This window comes from Ostrinia nubilalis, chromosome 4 (genome assembly GCF_963855985.1).
Source record: "Ostrinia nubilalis chromosome 4, ilOstNubi1.1, whole genome shotgun sequence".
NCBI classification, from domain to species: Eukaryota; Metazoa; Arthropoda; class Insecta; order Lepidoptera; family Crambidae; genus Ostrinia; species Ostrinia nubilalis.
The window spans coordinates 9,317,480-9,334,914 of record NC_087091.1 but is presented as its reverse complement, the minus strand read 5'-3'; the positions used below and the strand labels follow the sequence as shown (position 1 = coordinate 9,334,914).

At 35.4% G+C, this 17,435-nt stretch overlaps 2 protein-coding genes across 3 annotated transcripts in view; one reads left to right on the top strand and one right to left on the bottom strand.

Annotated features, from left to right (window-relative positions):
- The window catches only part of LOC135071363 (synapsin), a 75,890-nt gene that overhangs the window by 10,567 nt on the left and 47,888 nt on the right, over positions 1-17,435 (bottom strand). The gene's annotated exons all lie outside the window — the stretch shown is intronic.
- The window catches only part of LOC135088651 (tissue inhibitor of metalloproteinase), a 50,810-nt gene continuing 38,537 nt past the window's right edge, over positions 5,163-17,435 (top strand). For both annotated transcript variants that reach the window (XM_063983578.1, XM_063983579.1), the window contains exon 1: positions 5,163-5,347. The gene's annotated coding sequence lies outside the window, so the exon portion shown is untranslated. The remainder of the gene's footprint in view (positions 5,348-17,435) is intronic.

Sequence of the window (17,435 nt, the reverse complement as noted above, 5' to 3'; positions counted from 1 at the left end):
CGACTATGGAAGCATTCAATTCAAATATCAGAACTGTTGACAATAGCTCTTAATGATTATAAACAGGCGTGAAATAATATCTTTCAAGACTCGATGGTGTATTTATTGTGGGCAAAGGACACGACAATCGTCGTTTATCACTTTAATTGCCGCCTTTGTAGTTGGACGTTATCTATCCTGGCGCGATAATGAATCAGTGCGCGGCTTTGTGGCTCTGACTGCGGTATTAAATTACCTACTTGGTTACCTAACGTACGGAAAGTACTACTGGTTAGGTAGTCCCGACCAGTATTGTAATAGAGTGACTCCTAGAGAGTTAGGAAGTGACATCTTTAAGGATATTGTCAAAAAGGCCTTCCAAGAATAACCGCTAAAGCTATACATGTGACTCTACCTACCACCGCTTAGACAAATAGCACCGATTTCAGCAAAGCGCATAAAAGGCTTAAGCAAGCAAGAAAGATGACGATACAACGATATGGAACAAACAAACCATAAAACAATTTGTAGTTTACATTGTGATTAATATTGCACGTTTAATAGCAATTTAAGTGACTCAAAGCCAAGGTTTAAAGGAAACAATTACGGAATATGTTATCAAGTAATTAATGGATACCATTTGCTTCATAAAGACTACCCATTGAGTACAATTAAAATACAACTATTCAATTTAACAGTGAATATAAAATGACTAGTAAATTAGAGTGTAGCTGACTAGTCGTGCTCAAGTCTAGGTTGTTATGAAAATTAACATTTACAGAGATTATCAATTGATTACTTAATAATCATAAGTGCTACGACAAATAATATTAGCAAGCGATCCAGATTCTAGAGCATTAATTTATACATATGAAGATAAAATAGCGATATTTTTGAATTACTTAATATTAATGTTTTTCCTAAAGTACTTAAAACGGATTAGTTTTCTTTAGTGAAAGAGTCACATGATAAAGGCTTCATGGGCCAAAGAGTCTCTACATCTTTTGAGATCCACTGTACAGAACGACTGCTGTATTGGTGATATTTGGAATCTACGATAGGTACTTGTATTTTAAGGAGCAAATTATTTGATCTTCTTTCTCACAACTTTAGAGGGACACTTACAAGCGTACAAATAAAATTAAATCCAATGAACTTATTGATCTCTACATTAAACAATTATGAATAAGTTAGTGTTGATTGATTGAACTGTAATGACGGCTACATTAATCAATGCTGAATAATAAAGTTATTAGTAGTTATTCCTTTAGGCGTTCGTAATAATCGATAGTTATTTTGAACAACAGTTTAAATGTTAAACCATATTAATGGATTAATGCGTGTCGAACACGCACTGTTTTGTACATTTCTGTTGCTATTGACCCGGCTCAAGGTAATCGGTTAGTGTTGTGACAGTTTATTTATCGATAGTATCGCAACCTTGGCAACTGTTTTAATGCCACTTAAAATTATCTTTGTATACTTACTTTAACTTAAAGTACTTTATATTAATACATTACAAACGATTAGGTATTTTGTACTTTTATTCTTTAACTGTACTTCAACAAAGGCACATTTTTCGTAAAATTACAATACATACAACTATAAAAAAACTTGCTACGATAAGAAAGAAAGTAATTTATTTCGTTCCAAACTAACGGAAAATGATTCATTAGTTAGTGTTAGATCACCATAAAAATAACACAGTATCGACATTATTCAACACTACTTACTTACAAACTTATTATTATCTAGTGTGCTCATCGACATTACGTAGACATTTAGCACCTCCGTGCAGTTTACACTTTTGCAGTCGTAAAGCGTGTTAATAAGTTATCAGCTGGCGCCAGCTTTGGATTTAATTAAACCAACCGCTAATTATATTAAGTACCTGAATCAGCCTAAACTACGTAATGTTTTCATGCTTACATAAGCACTAGGTTTTGCTCTAGACGGTTATCAAAAACATTATTAGATAAATACTTGTAAATAACTATCTACAAGGAATGAGTTAATTAGGAAATGTTTAGAAATTAATTTTGTTTAAAAAAGGAAGTTTAAAAATCTCGAGTCTAATATGGAAAAGGAAGCACACCTTATATGAAAGTTACAAGTAGTACATAGTAAATTACTCGTATTAAATATATTATAGGTAACGTAGGTAACTTATGGATACGCAGCACTTACTCATAACCATTATTTAACATTGATTCATTCACTATTTTAATGACAGTTACTATAACTTAATTGATAGGTACGATTTAACCAAAACATGACAAGCGCTTTGTTTCGTGATTTGGTGTAACAATAGATATTATTTTAGTGGCATACTAAATATTATCGATCGTGGTTATGGTAAAGGTTGATGTTTTCTGTTGTGAAATTGTTATAGGCACTGTAACTTAAACAAAATAGAACAAAATGTAGAGTTATAATAGAATTGCAACGCTCTTTAAAATTTTCCACGGTTAAGTAAGTATGTGAAGAATCTAAATTAATTGGCATGACACGATTATAGTCATTACATTCAAATGATAAACGTATCACGCTAACAAAGTCATGTAAGTAAAATGTGAAGTTGCTACTGGTTAAATTATTTATTTAATTTGAGAAGTATAATAAAAATAGTCACAAAAGTACTTCGAAGACTTGCAGCTGCATATTATCGGCGAAAGAGTTCCTTCTCGACGATACGAAGAAGGAAATATTGCAACAGCCGACTCGGCCTACATTGATAAAGACAAGCAAGCAGTAGGTATACGATGCACCTCGAGAAATCTGACACTGAGGCATTTGATAAAGTACAGGAGCTCAAATATTTATTTACATGATTAAAGCTAGATCAAAGTCCACGGCGGCATCAAGTTTCCTTATTTCGCGAAATCAACAAAATTACGACTGCAATTTCTGTGCGATAGTTTTAGGCTGAGTTGCACCACCTAACTTTAACGGTAACCGGTGCTTTTTGTATGGAGTTCGACAGATTTTTGACATTCGTTAAAGTTAAAGTAAGATAGTGCAACGCAGCCTTAGTCTAGACTTTGGATTCGTTGGTTTGTATTTGGCAAATAGACAAGGAGCTGTATAAGTTTGCATGGCTTGCTTATTAAGATTTTGTAAAAAGTTTAAGTACTAGTTGTTTGTTCAGAAGCTTTTCTGACGTTAGAGGTGGTTGTGATATATTTTAAAGTTTACCTGACTACTATCTCAATATTTGTGTATTCCATTTCTGCAATGTGAATAGTGCTACAATCGTAAATTGAAATAAAATAAGCGAGCTTTCCATTGATGAGACAATCAACATCACATTAGACTAGAGCTTTTGGTTCTAAAATAGCTGCTATTATAACTGCACAAGATGCTATAGTGTCAAGCTTAATGTGCTGTCTCTTTATTCTCCAGGCCTCGTGCGGCGAAGGGCCCGGAGGGACGGCCATGAATCTTACTTGAGGCATCGCGCCGATAAAACTGCTACCAACCTCACCCTACATGGATTGACTGACAATAATTTGCAATATAATAAAAATGATTATACTTTTGTCCATGCATGCCATAAAGTTAGTTGAGAATGACGTCGATTTATTGTATTTTTAACCTTAGTTTTCAGATTGTGCATTTAAACTTGTAGATTCCCAGCTCACAAAGAAAATCTTATCATATTTTCATTTCTAGCAGTTAAATACGTAGTAGCATAGAATAAATATTATCACTGTACTAGCATAACACTCACAATTAGCTAAATAACACATAAGATTATTTATAATTTATCCTTTGAATGCCATGTACTAATAATATAGGGAAAACCATCAATTTTGATAAGCGATATCAAAATGAACGGTATTCCCTTTGACATTATTTTGTTTAGGTGTTTCCATTAGAAATACCAATTTAGATACGGTTGTTCCAGAGTAGGTAGGTACCAATATTGTACATGTTACTCGTATATAGTTTTTCTGGTGAATTTACTGAAATGGAAAAACCACGCGTGTAGCAGGTTTTCCTGTAAATTCATTAGATTTTTCGACCAAATCTCTTTAAAAACATTTTATTCCTACCTTAAAATCGTTATAAAACTTTGACTTTTAAGGATTTACCAAGACGAATCGGGGATGAGCAAAGGCACTAAACTAGTCAGAAAAGCTTTTGAACAAACCACATCGTTTACGCCATGCAAACTTAAGTAGGTACCTATAGAGCTTTGTCTACATGAGATCTGAATTTTTTCACAGTGCGAGCCATGGGATCAGACGGGACCAAAGTACTTCGAAGAAATCTTCATGGCTTACATTTGGACGTGAGTTTTGATGCATGCCACCAAAAATGTCAAACTTCCAAGTGGCTTTCACATATTGTTGGTCGGTCAAATGTAAATATTTTGAGTGGTGATCGTCAAGAGATTGCAAGCGGCTGACGTCACGTCCTGTGTGTTCAGCAGAGATATGCAAAATCTTAATGTGCTGTAATAAAGCAACAATGCCTCGTGAAACAACTTGCAACAAGTTTGCACAATGTTTATAAATAGTGCGTTTTTCTCTATACTGACTCGTATTTTGAAATGAAAGTATTTGACAAAAGTAGTAACAGGAAAAATCGTGGTCTAAATAACTTGGCTATACCTTTACTGGATTCTTTATCAGCTTCAAAAGCACTATGTAGAACTTCAAAGTTGTAAAAAAGTTTCTTAAAGCATTCAATTGATTTAACGACTAGACTAGTCCGAAGACATCCTATCGCATCACCACGATGTAATATTCCGGTTTGAAGGAAAGGTGCAAGTTCAGTGTTATTAAAAGCACTAAAGACTAATGCTTCATTAATCCTGGACTTTACGGTTATACCGCGCAAAAAAGGGCATGATGATGCAAATGCACCGACGTGTATTTGCACAGATATTAATGTTTACATACGGCAACGTGTGGCGGGTCGATCCCCGCACTATCTTTCGCTACATTCCATCGACGTGCATCGTTACTGTTTGCGTTTGATGTTAATTAATACAAGTGGCGCAACGTTTGCTTTAGGCGCATAACTCGATGATATCACGCGCGAAACCTAATTCTGATGAATCATGAGCTTTTACCGGCGATGCACCGATAAGCGGGTGTAGTGGAACGGCGTCACGTCGATCCCGGGCCCACGTGCCGTGAACCGGCGGGCATAATAACAGCGCGGGCGCACAGCAACATTCAGTAACTGATTGTTCGCTACGGGGAACGCGTGTCGCTCATCTCGCCGAGCCGGCTGCCGCGTACACACACACGATAAAGTTTCAATTAAAATCGAATGGGAACAAATGTTTTAGACATGGACTAGTGTGCTTGCGGTGCATGTGTTCAGTATCCCGATAAGCTGAAGTCTACGAGTGCAGGTGCAATGTTTACTCGTTATAACCTAGTTATAGTTTTTGCTATCGTTGATAACCATGTATTTGTACGTCAAGGACTTTATTATGTCATCTGGTGAAATGTAACATTGTTTAGAGCTGTGCATTAATTATAATATTATGAGCAATGAAGTGAAATTCAAAACTATAGTTATTTAAAATTGTATGACGATTTAGACAATTAAAAAAGCAATGCAAACTTTATTTAGCGGACCAATGTAACAAATGAAACATTTTAATTAATTTTTAAGCTAAACCAAAGACAGACTATCAGAAATGAATAATTCCTAGTTAAATAAACCTTGTTAGGCATTGAAATGCTAACATATTCAGATAAATATGTAAGCATTTACTTACATTTCAATTCGATCCACATTAGCAATCGTTAATTACACAACCTAAAGTGGAAATATTCATTCAACATTCACTCGATAAGTAAACATTACTTATTTATATACATTTTAAGTCATCAGATCCGAATACGTTGAATAATTAGGGGAAAGTAGTACGAGATGATCCCCTTAAGCAGGAATCGCTGTAAAATACATATTTTTCAAGGTAAACCAAAAATAAAGACGATTACTACTAGTATATTTATCTATCCAACTTTCCTTGTACTCAAAACCAGAAATTAATTGAGGTTTCATTAAAATATTTCATTTTTTGCAAAACCTTACAAAGTGATCATCTTGTACACCCCTGTGGGTAAGATGATCCCTCAGGTAGGGGTAAGATGATCCCTATGATTCTGTTCTATGATCTATTCTTTTCTGGTTATATTCCTTTCGGAGTACCTAATTATGCGAACAAATCGTTAAAAAGTTAGAAAAGAAAAACATTTACGAATTAAATAACGAAAATAACTGATTCTTTCTTAGTACCTGCTAAAAAGCGTTTAAATAATTGAAACGCTTTTTGGCTGGAGCTGTGTTGAATATATCACAAATAAATTCACCTGCTTCATCACCCTCTACCCCAGCACATGCTTTATGGCCCCATTTTCCACATGCATTACATTTTATCCATCCTTCACCCTTGGTATCGCTTCAAAACTTTTCTGTTCAGTACAGCCACTCAGTATCATCTCCTTCAGACTCAGGTGAGTTATATGAAGTTCTCTTTCTTTTATTTCACTTCCCTTTACCTACTCTATTTACTTTTTTGTTTTAATTCCCAGGGATCATCTCGTACATATAGGAAGGGATCATCTTGACCCAAGTCCCACTTTTTGTTAAATATTTGCTAAAATAATCTACAAGTACGCGGCTACGTTTTTATGGCCAAAATATCAAAATTAAACATAATAGAAAGCCTAACGACAACAGTAATTACATTTAACATTGTTTGAATAAAGGTAACATAAGCTCAAAGTCATGCCTATTTTAGATCAGAAGTACACAATTTTTCTTTTTTCTCGTCAAATTCGATGTATCGCTCACGCCACCATTACGATTTGACTGAGGCGGGGATGTGTCCAGAGCTATGTTTTACCAGTGAAAGAAACTAAATAACGTTAGTGGTTTCAGCACAATCGCGAAAGATCATCTTACCCCAGGGGATCAACTCGTACTACTTTCCCCTACCAACATTTTAGGAATTTTTAGTAATATTATTTTAATTTAACTAAGTATAGGCTCTTCTAATGAAATCGGAATTTGACCTTTTTGTTTACGACAAAATATTTGCATGAAAAACATAAAATTTTATGTTTCGTTACCCTCTTGTTCGTTATTTATAAATGCTACCACCATTATTAATACACCAACTCTACATTACGGTTTAAAAAGTTTTGGTAAATCATAAAAACGTAGCAAGCGGCCGTGCATGGTAAAATGCATTTTTCCGGCGAATAAAAATAAATATAGTAGATAAATGCTATAGATATTTTTAAAATAAAAATAAAAATAACATACAATACAATTGAAATGAGAACCTCCTCCTTTTACGAAGCCGGTCAAAATAACCTAGTTAGAGATGGAAAATGTTCTGAATTCCAGCAAAATGCATCCATTAATAATTACGAAATGCTGCTTGAAATACCAACACGGTGTGGAGAAAACAAAAAAGAAAGTCTATCTTCCGATATATAAACTGTAATGTATCACTTGGCATCGTTTCAGTCGCTTCAGAACGCGTCGTTAATTGTGCAGTAACTCCAATTACTAGGTAAAGGTTAGCCGTAAATACAGCCGTGTATTTTCATACCGACCCCTGTCTCTACAATGAAGTTAGTTTATGACACAGCAGTCAATCTATTTGTTGTTTCAACGCGTTTATAGTGGTCAATGCGGTATTCTAATAATAGCTATAGAGTCAAAAACATTCTTGTATACCTGCAGTTTTCTATTATTTATTGAATGATTTGACTAACGAAGAACATATTAAGTTAGTAGTCATTGTAAATGGAAAGCAGAGAAAATGATTACGCAATCAGGAGAGACATTAAGTCAGGGCTGTGCCGCACTTGGCCGTAATAACAGATTTGATTGATGTAGGTATTCTTCGTTTCACTTCACTTCAAGGGGACAAATCTGTTCCTAATTTTCACGCCAGATACATCATAGGAGACCGCGCAGGACCGGTCGCTATGGAAATCCTTGGGGGATGCCTTTGTCCGTACATAGCAAAACTATCAGTATAAAAGATCAGTTTAAAACCATACGAAGACAAATTCGCAGTAAAACCTTCAATCATTAATCTGTGATGAAATATTAACGTGTATAAAAAGCAAACAGTAAATATTGCCGCGGGAATTCCAGAATGTAACCAAACATTTTGGCACAGACAAGTGTTTGTCTGTTTGCTCGCTCGGCTTTAACTAAGTATAACTAACTACGATTCGAGACGTGACACATTTCGTAAACATCGTTAGCGAGTTAGCGTCCTTTGGCGGCTCCCGTTGCAAGTCAAATGAAGAGCTACCTAACTTGATGATAATGTTCACTAATAAGCAGGTGTTTTGATGAATGATGCATTTTTAGTTAAGTAATCAATTCACTTCAAATTATGTTGTAAATCGCAACGGTATTGACTGCAAACCACTTAAGAATGATATGGACAATTTAAACAATAGCTCATTAATATACCTAGGTAGGTACTCGTATATTCAATGGAAGTGCTATGGAAATATACTACATATTTGCAACATAAACCAGCTTGCTAAAACTATTTTCAGTCTTATTTTCGCGTAATAAGCAGAGCGCTTATTCTTACAAAGATGGTATCGAGAATATAACAGTTACTTTGTAATATGATTCTTCAAAGATTACTGAACAGATTTGGCTATCGGGAATTCAATCCTCAAAGGGTTTCGTAAAAGCCTGTTATACTATGAATAGACTTCTATGTAGAGATCTTATTTCTAAGCCTAGATATTTAGACCTCTTTTTGGAGCTTGATTTCAAATTGGAAGAAATTTGGAATTGAAGAGATTTTGATGTAGTTTTATAATATTAAAATGTTTCTACATTTGAGGACCACGATCTTAAAGTAATAAATTTTTTCTGCGTACTATCACTTAAATCCAAATTGAGTTGCAAATTGTTAGACCTAAATCAATTTAGGAGGAATAGGGGTGGGTAATAGGCAGCCGCGAAGGAAGTCCATCGTTAGCCCGAGTGTGACTGCGGGTCTACTTCGCAAAAATAATTCGACAGATCTCTAGGTCTGCTCTACCCATCTCTCTTACTCGTGATGGCTTCTGTTATTTGTGAAAGAGACAAAACGAAATGAATGTATTGTTTTGCAGAGTAGGACCCAGAGCCGCTCAGCTCTATTGATTAATGAAAATGACTTTATTGCATAATGGCCGGCTCCAACTTCCAACGCTGTGAAACGTGACATATGCCGCGATAGAATAGTGCAAACAAATACTTGTGAGGCCGTAATACGAATCCTACCATATTGGGTAGAGATGAAAAAATACGTAAATTAATAGCTTTTTCCAAAGATTACCTAATGGTAGGAAATGAATCCTTTACGGCACGTTCAGATGACGATATTCACTTGACGATACTTACTTACCTACATTGTTATATGAACCTGAAATCTGAAAAAAAAAACTAAGTAGGTACCTTCGTAAACCTCGAGTACGAGCTCTTATGACTTCCGTCAAATTAACCTTTGGCGTATTAATCGTATTGATAAAAATTAAAAATTCATAAAATTAATTTATTTTTGCAAATAGGCTTTAAAAAAGCACTTTTACACGTCCCAATATTAACCCTACCACTGCTTCGGGACAATAAATGGGCCAGTGCTGAGAAGAAACAGCGCAAGAAACTCAGTAATAAGTCTTTTATTGGTCAGATAAGTCTTTTATTGGCGCGTCCATGAAAAGGATCGGTGATATCGGTGGTAATTTGCGTGTAACTTCCCGATTGAGCTCCTAGAAATCATTTCGCATTGACGATGAATTAATAATTTGTTATTATTGAAAAACATTCAAGGAAGCACATCCTGGAAAAGTTAAGATTCCTTTAGACAAGGTCGTTCAAAAAAATATCCCAAGGGGCATGTTACTGCTGATATAAAATCTTATATTTGTAACCTAGTTTCCAACTTTTGGCACGGGTATAAATGTGCAATTCAGGTTAGAGCAGTAACCTAACTTTTGCAATTTAACTTAAAAATTTTACATAAAATTTTCGCTAGCGATGATTTACAAACAAATATTTTCATGAAGGCGTAGTAGACTTTGTTATATTATTTTGTTTTTACACCTAATATTTCAAAGCTAAACGCGTTGCCATAAGTCTATCTGTCATGTATTTTGAACTTGCAACACGGTCGCGGCAGCTCATTGTAACAGCGTTGTATTTATACCGCATTAGATACCAGTTTATTGTTAGAAAGCTATTCCCGAGCAAGGGCCGGTGTCAAACCGCGACCCCCGCCTGTTGACCCTGCACACGGAAGAAGTTAATCACGCGCCGCCACGAGGTCCCGCGCCGGTCCCACCACTATGATTTGTGGCGATAACTATATACTATTAAATTACTCGTATAGGTAGATAAACAAACCGTTTCCCACCATTTGAGCTGGATTTTTGGCACCTACTTTGTAATAATGCAAACGTAAACGATTTGTGTTCTAAAATATACGAGCAAATTGCCGTAAAAAATTGCATTCCGCTTGCCAAACACATTAAAGCGCCAATATTTTTATGAAACGCCTCAATTCGAGTGACGCTGCACATCTGTCATGTTACATTTGCAATAAATTAGTTTTTAAACAGATTTTGTGTGCAGCTGCGACTCGGTCGGCCCATTAATCTGGCGGAATGCCCCACAATCGCGGCGTAGATCTGTCGGGCTAAGAGCTGTGCCTGAACTTATCGCGCCGCGCATTTCTGCTCATTGTACTCTATTATTAATCGCCTCAGTAAATAGTGCAGGAATGCGCGCGCAGTTACCGGCGCCCGATCGCTTGACCTACTCCCAAGTGCTTCAAGGGCCAAGTTCACGTCATAGCACTAATAGATACCCTCCTCGCAATGTTGCAACACGAGAACGCATTAAAATTGGAAAATGTTTATGGCCGAGATAAGAGAAACATGCCACGAATTGAATTAGAAGCCAATAAAACTGTTATCTTAATTCAAGCCGCTAGCCGCGCCGCGGTGCTCTACCGATCGAGTTCTCGATCGTAAACAAGAAGAATTGAATGAAAGTCGGAAACGTCAGATGGAAATTGGCCTAGGGCATAAATATTGGATGACAAGTTTTACAGGGCAATTCGTAAGATAATATTGGTGAAATTATGTTCGCTTTATGCATTAGAGGGAATAATGTGGAGTCGGGCAGAGTGATGGCGTAGGTTGCGGACCGCAAGTGCGCGGGCTCCGGTTACATCGCTGGAATGAAAACAATGGGTGCATCTATCGCGCGCAGGTGACAAAACGGTCGTTGTTGGCTTTTCTGCTAAGCACCTATATGCAAGCAGACGTGTCATGTATCATTTTCCACTCATTAGTAACCGTGCCTAAGCGAGTAGTACCTATTATAGTTAGTGTTTTGTTTTCGCGGGCTGAATCTCATTTAACAATTCAATTCCACGTTGATGCACAATATTCATCACGTTAACAGTCCGCGATGGTATCATAAACACTAGAGAGTGTCCGCTGCATTAAGACGAAATGGGGCACGGACCATTTCAGCAAATTATGTTTGTGAACTGAATGATCTTTAAATTTATTCCTTAGTGGTCATTCCGAGCACCTATAAAACTGGTCCTAAAAGTCCAATGGAAATAGAAAGCCTTATGTTATGTGGTGGGAAAGTCGGCCGTCCTTTTATTTATACGGGTGTTCGTGTGGAAGGACGTTCTCGTTCCCTATTTGCTGCGGGTCGTCTCGGCGGTTATCAGGCCACAATTGCCCGCCCACGCGGGCTAACGGGTGATTTATTAGAGAATCTGAACCCTAGACTCCAGGCGCCACTTAATTTCCTTGCCAGTAATTATTTCACGGTTTTTATCTGCCGAGGTAACAGGCTTAAAGATATGTAAGCTTTTTGAATAGGATTTGTAAACTGGAACTAAACGGAATAGACAGTTTGTACGACGAAGTAACATCGTTTGAACATGCATGTACTGTACAATGTAACGAAAATGTAACAATAGTTATTTGTTCCCAAGACGTAGTTTCATTGCGTGTACTAAAACATGTTACAGTTAGACTAAATAGCTATTCTTATCAAATGTTATTGCAAATGAAATATACTGCTGTAAATGTAAACAGACGCCAGCTACTGCTGTATGTAAAGACCTTTATAAAGTGAGAAAGTTATAGTAGTTAATTAGATAACGTTTGCACGATTGCATAAAATAGACGCGGTCATAAAAGAGTTGGATGCGTCCCTTGCTGAACTATAAATACTGCAATAACTGCAAATTGTAAGTTTACAGCTTCAGCGGGAGTAACAAACTCTAGACGCATTTTAGATTCGCCTATCAAGTAGGTACGGTCTGAAATATAAATTGCCAATCGCATTTCTAACCCAAACACCTACTTCGGCACATCTACTCGGGCGTAATTTCCGTTCAGGGATTTGCGGCTTAGCTAAATTGAAATGTTGTCCCGTGTCTCTTACCTTTACATTCATACCTTTTTCCATAGACGTAATGATTGATACACATTCGAGTCTGTATCCGCCACAAAATAGTAAATTAACTCAAGTAATTAATTTCTACACATAAAGAAAGTGATCTTATTAAAAAAAATGTTTTGTGTTTTTCAACAAGTTAATTATTGTTCATTTATAAGTCAGTTGTTACAAAATAGCAAATATTAGAATTTATAAGACATCCAGCGTTTGATGTCCGCCGTATTACAATAGGACAACAATGTTTGAGCTATTTTATTTATTAGAGAGATAAATTCATCTAATAAAGCGATTTATTGAAAATGTTTTAATTGGCGATCGTCAGAGCGTTTCAAATTTTGCATAAAAAGTAGCAATTTAGAGAAAACTTATTTTATTATTAACTTTAATTGATGTTCATTGATTTTCCTATAATAAGTAAGATTCACAGTGTATTATTTCATAATAATGAAACATCATTTCTAATAGACATGTCTCACGTTTTCTCCTTACGAGTATGTTGTTCGATTTATATGGCGTTCGTCAATTTTCACTCACGCGATAGTAAGTACTCGAGTTCATACTATGTGGTAGTGGGTTGGCGCCTTGCAGCCGCTAACGGTAGGACAAGATGCCTTGAGCTTACTATACAGGGTGGAATTTTGTAATGCCACCTGTAGGGAAAGTACTCTTAATACTGTAAATAGAAAATTTTACTCAAAGGAAACATTCTTTAATTTAGGAAAAAAAAATAGAACTGCATTCAAAGATTTCAAAAATTTGCTTGTCACACCCGGAAATCGAACCAACTAAAATCTGTTAAAATTACACCCTGTATTTTTATTTCATCGATCGTTAGGGTTAAGTATAAGGATGAAATCTCTTTAACAAACTTGATAAATCGAATGAAAGGAAAAACAAGAAATCTTAAATTATTTTAATTATTTACAGAACATTTTATGGTATGGTTGTGAATTTTCGAAAATTTTTCGAAAATCTTAGAATGCAGTTCTCTTTCTATTAAAAAATAAAGGAATGTTTTCTTTGAGTAAAATTTTCTACCTCCAGTATCAAGAGTACTTTCCCTCCAGGTGGCATTTCAAAATTCCACCCTGTATAGCACTGATACGCGGTACTGATCATACAAAAACGAATAAATAAACTAATGCAAATGTTTAACATCGAGTTTCCATACACTTTGTAGTCTTATGTAGATTAGACTGTGCTACTGATAGGCAATATTGTAGTGATATGGGTACACAGATTACTGTCGTTTGAAAGTCTGCAAATATAATAAAGAAGATAAAGACATATATTGTTTATGTCAATATACGAAGGGTCGAAAGTTTGATTTTGTTTAATTTATATTTCAACGGATACCAAAAAAGGCGTTCATTTTGTTGACTGCTATAAAAAAGTACCTACAGCGCTGTCTGCATATTTAAGCCTTATTGATTTGAAGGCTTGCTGAAGGTTTTATAGCCAAAAAACATGACTTCATTCTGTTTCACCTTCATAAAATTTTAACGCTTAAAATATTGAAAAAATATTTAATTTACATCCGTTTCGCGTATGATTTAAGTCAAGAGAAAAATATGAATAAGTGGAAACCAAAAGTTCCTGATTTGCAGCCAAATAATCTACTGGGTGTTAGGTAAATGGGTATATGAGCCGACACTAGCCCATGTTAACATGGTCATATAAATGGTATGGTGAAGTCAGAAAATTAATATCTTCATTTAAATTATTTTAATTTTAATATAAATCGGATTTTATAAAATTTACTTTGTATGGAAATTTAAAAAAATAAAATGTTGATATCAAATTTCTGACTTCACCATACCATTTATATGACCATGTTAACATGGGCTAGTGTCGGCTCATATACCGATTTACCTAACACCCTGTATACTTATAATAAATCTGTAGAGAGGTCAATTCTGTACATGAAATATACAGGGTGTTTGGCGCATCGTGTGCCAAAATGATTTGGCGGATAGAATGGGTCATTTCCTATATTTTCAGCCCCCATAACACGTTCCATACCAGGCGGCTACTTTTAAATTAATTTTTTTAGTAATTTCACCAAAATACCCAAATCGCATCATTTAATTTCGATTTCAAAAAAAACTACTAGGCGCAGCCCTAAAGTAAATATTTTGTTTTGACGTGCATTAATGTAGGGTTGCATCAAATCTAAATTTATTGGCAAATATCATCTAGTTTTTTTAAAATTCAGCTTTGAAGTTTTCCGAAAAGTTAAAAATGGACTGAACATTTAAGTTTACAAGGGTATAATTTTTTTTTTTAAAAGAGTTAGCGATCTTCGGATTTTATCAAAACTTCTCTAGTCTATCCTCATTCAAACGGTATACTAATCTTGTTTAAATAATAACAACAACTTCACAAATTCCTTAAATTAGTGCATTGACTCTACTCGGACTGATTTGCGAAATTTGTGTTTATAGCTCCTTTTTGTGTGAATAGCACGTAGAACACCTAACAGGTAAAAATTATTTATCTTATGCAATGTAAAAACCTTTTCTCTATCGTTTTTCAATGTGGATTTCTTGAAATTAAAGACGAAAATAATTATTTTGATCGTTTATTAATTATTACAAATTTTGTTCAAAATGTCCGCCTCGGCAACGTATACACTCAAGATATCTTCTTCTAATTTCGACTGTTGTCGTATGCAGCCACATTTCTCTTTTTATTACTAATAAGGCGTTTTCTATTCGTTGTAGTTTTTCTATTGTTTGAATCCGTTACGTACACCAGTTCTTTAGCTTGTCCCCAGACGTAAAAATCGAACGGAGTTAGGTCTGGGGAACGTGTAGGCCACTGTATAGGGCCATCTCTTCCAATCCACGAGTAGAAAACGCCTTTGTAGTAATAAAAAGAGAAAATTAGAAGATGATGTCGTGAGTGTATACGTTGCCGAGGCCATTTTGAACAAAATTTGTAATAATTAATAAACGATCAAAATAATTATTTTCGTCTTTAAATTCAAGAAATCCACATTGAAAAACGATTGGGAAAAGGTTTTTACATTGCATAAGATAAATAATTTTTACCTGTAGGTGTTAAACGTGCTATTCACACATAAAGGGGCTATAAACACAAATTTCGCAAATCAGTCCGAGTAGAGTCAATGCACTAATTTAAGTAATTTGTGAAGTTGTTGTTATTATTTAAACAAGATTAGTATACCGTTTGAATGAGGATAGACTAGAGAAGTTTTGATAAAATCCGAAGATCGCTATCTCTTTTAAAAAAGAAAATTATACCCATGTAAACTTAAATGTTCAGTCCATTTTTAACTTTTCTGAAAACTTCAAAGCTGAATTTTAAAAAAACTAGATGATATTTGCCAGTAAATTTAGATTTGATGCAACCCTACATTAATGCACGTCAAAACAAAATATTTACTTTAGGGCTGCGCCTAGTAGTTTTTTTTTTAATCGAAATTAAATGATGCGATTTGGGTATTTTGGTGAAATTACTAAAAAAATTAATTCAAAAGTAGCCGCCTGGCATGGAACGTGTTATGGGGGCTGAAAATATAGGAAATGACCCATTCTATCCGCCAAATCATTTTGGCACACGATGCGCCAAACACCCTGTATTTTCAAAATAACTATCAGGGGGTGATTAGTGATCGATACTGATGCCAAAAATGCAATCAGTAAAATTTTTGTCTGTCTGTCTGTCTGTCTGTCAGTCTGTATGTTCCTTATAGAAACAAAAACTACTCGACGGATTTTAACAAAATTTGGTACAATTATTCTTCGTACTCCTGGGCAGGTTATAGGATACTTAGGAATTCCCACGGGAACAGGAATTAGCGGGAAAATCCTTTTGTATGAAAAATCAAAACCGCTTAAGTTAGACGCTTGAAATTTGGCATGCAGGTATCTAAGTAAACTTAAAGCTTAGTTACAACAGGATATTGCAAAATTCCCACGGGAACGGGAGTTAGCGGAAAAAACATTTGTATGGAAAAATCTAAACCGCTTAAGTTAGACGCTTGAAATTTGGCATGCAGGTATCTTAGTAAACTTAAAGCTTATATAGTTGCAACATTTGTATGAAAAAATCTAAACCGCGTAAGATAGATGAAGGGGGTAAAACGGGATCCACGCGTACGAAGTCGCGGGCGGCCGCTAGTTAATAAATAATTGTATGTCTTAGCTTATTATACTTATGTAAGATAAGTAAATAATTAAATTAATAAACAATTTAAATAAAATGAAAACGCTTCCTAAATACTAGGGTACTATAGTCATCGTGTCTATGAACATTTAATAATTTCCACGGTCCGCAAACTCAGAAACATCTCCGGGATTCTTGTAATATAAGACCCTAGTAATTGCTCCTACTTTTTCTCTCTCCCAGAACATTTGCGGTTTCAGGCCTCAGTGAGTTTTTCATTCCCGGGAACGACTCAATTCTCTACAGATTTCCTATTGTAAAAAATTAAGGGTATCAATTATATTTTAAATTGCTGACAGGCACGTTCCGCTTTGAATTTAGTGAGGGTACTAAATTGGAGCAATCTCGTTCTGGAAAACAGCCGTGAATGCAAATACGGATTCACTTTGAAAATTATGTTTTCAATTTCAGTAAATGACGCGAATTTATAGATTTTGTTTTCGTATCATGCCGAGTCTAAAAGTTAAATTGTGCACAGCGGAATGAACGAACAATGTACGCTTACGTCATTAACAAACTGGATCAATGGTAGAGCTACGAATCAAATTAAAGCTCATAAGTAGTCATGAAAAAAAATTATACGAGTATTTATAAGTTACATTCTTAGCTTTTGTGCTTATTCAATTACTTACACGTTGTATATCGAGGTATCCGTGGATATACCCAGTACCCAACTTCATTAAGATCTCAGTAGCGACTTGTTTATTGTTGACATTCCATGACCCAGTTCTGATTGAGTCCAGCCCCTATTATTATGAAAGGCCGTTGTGTCAGCC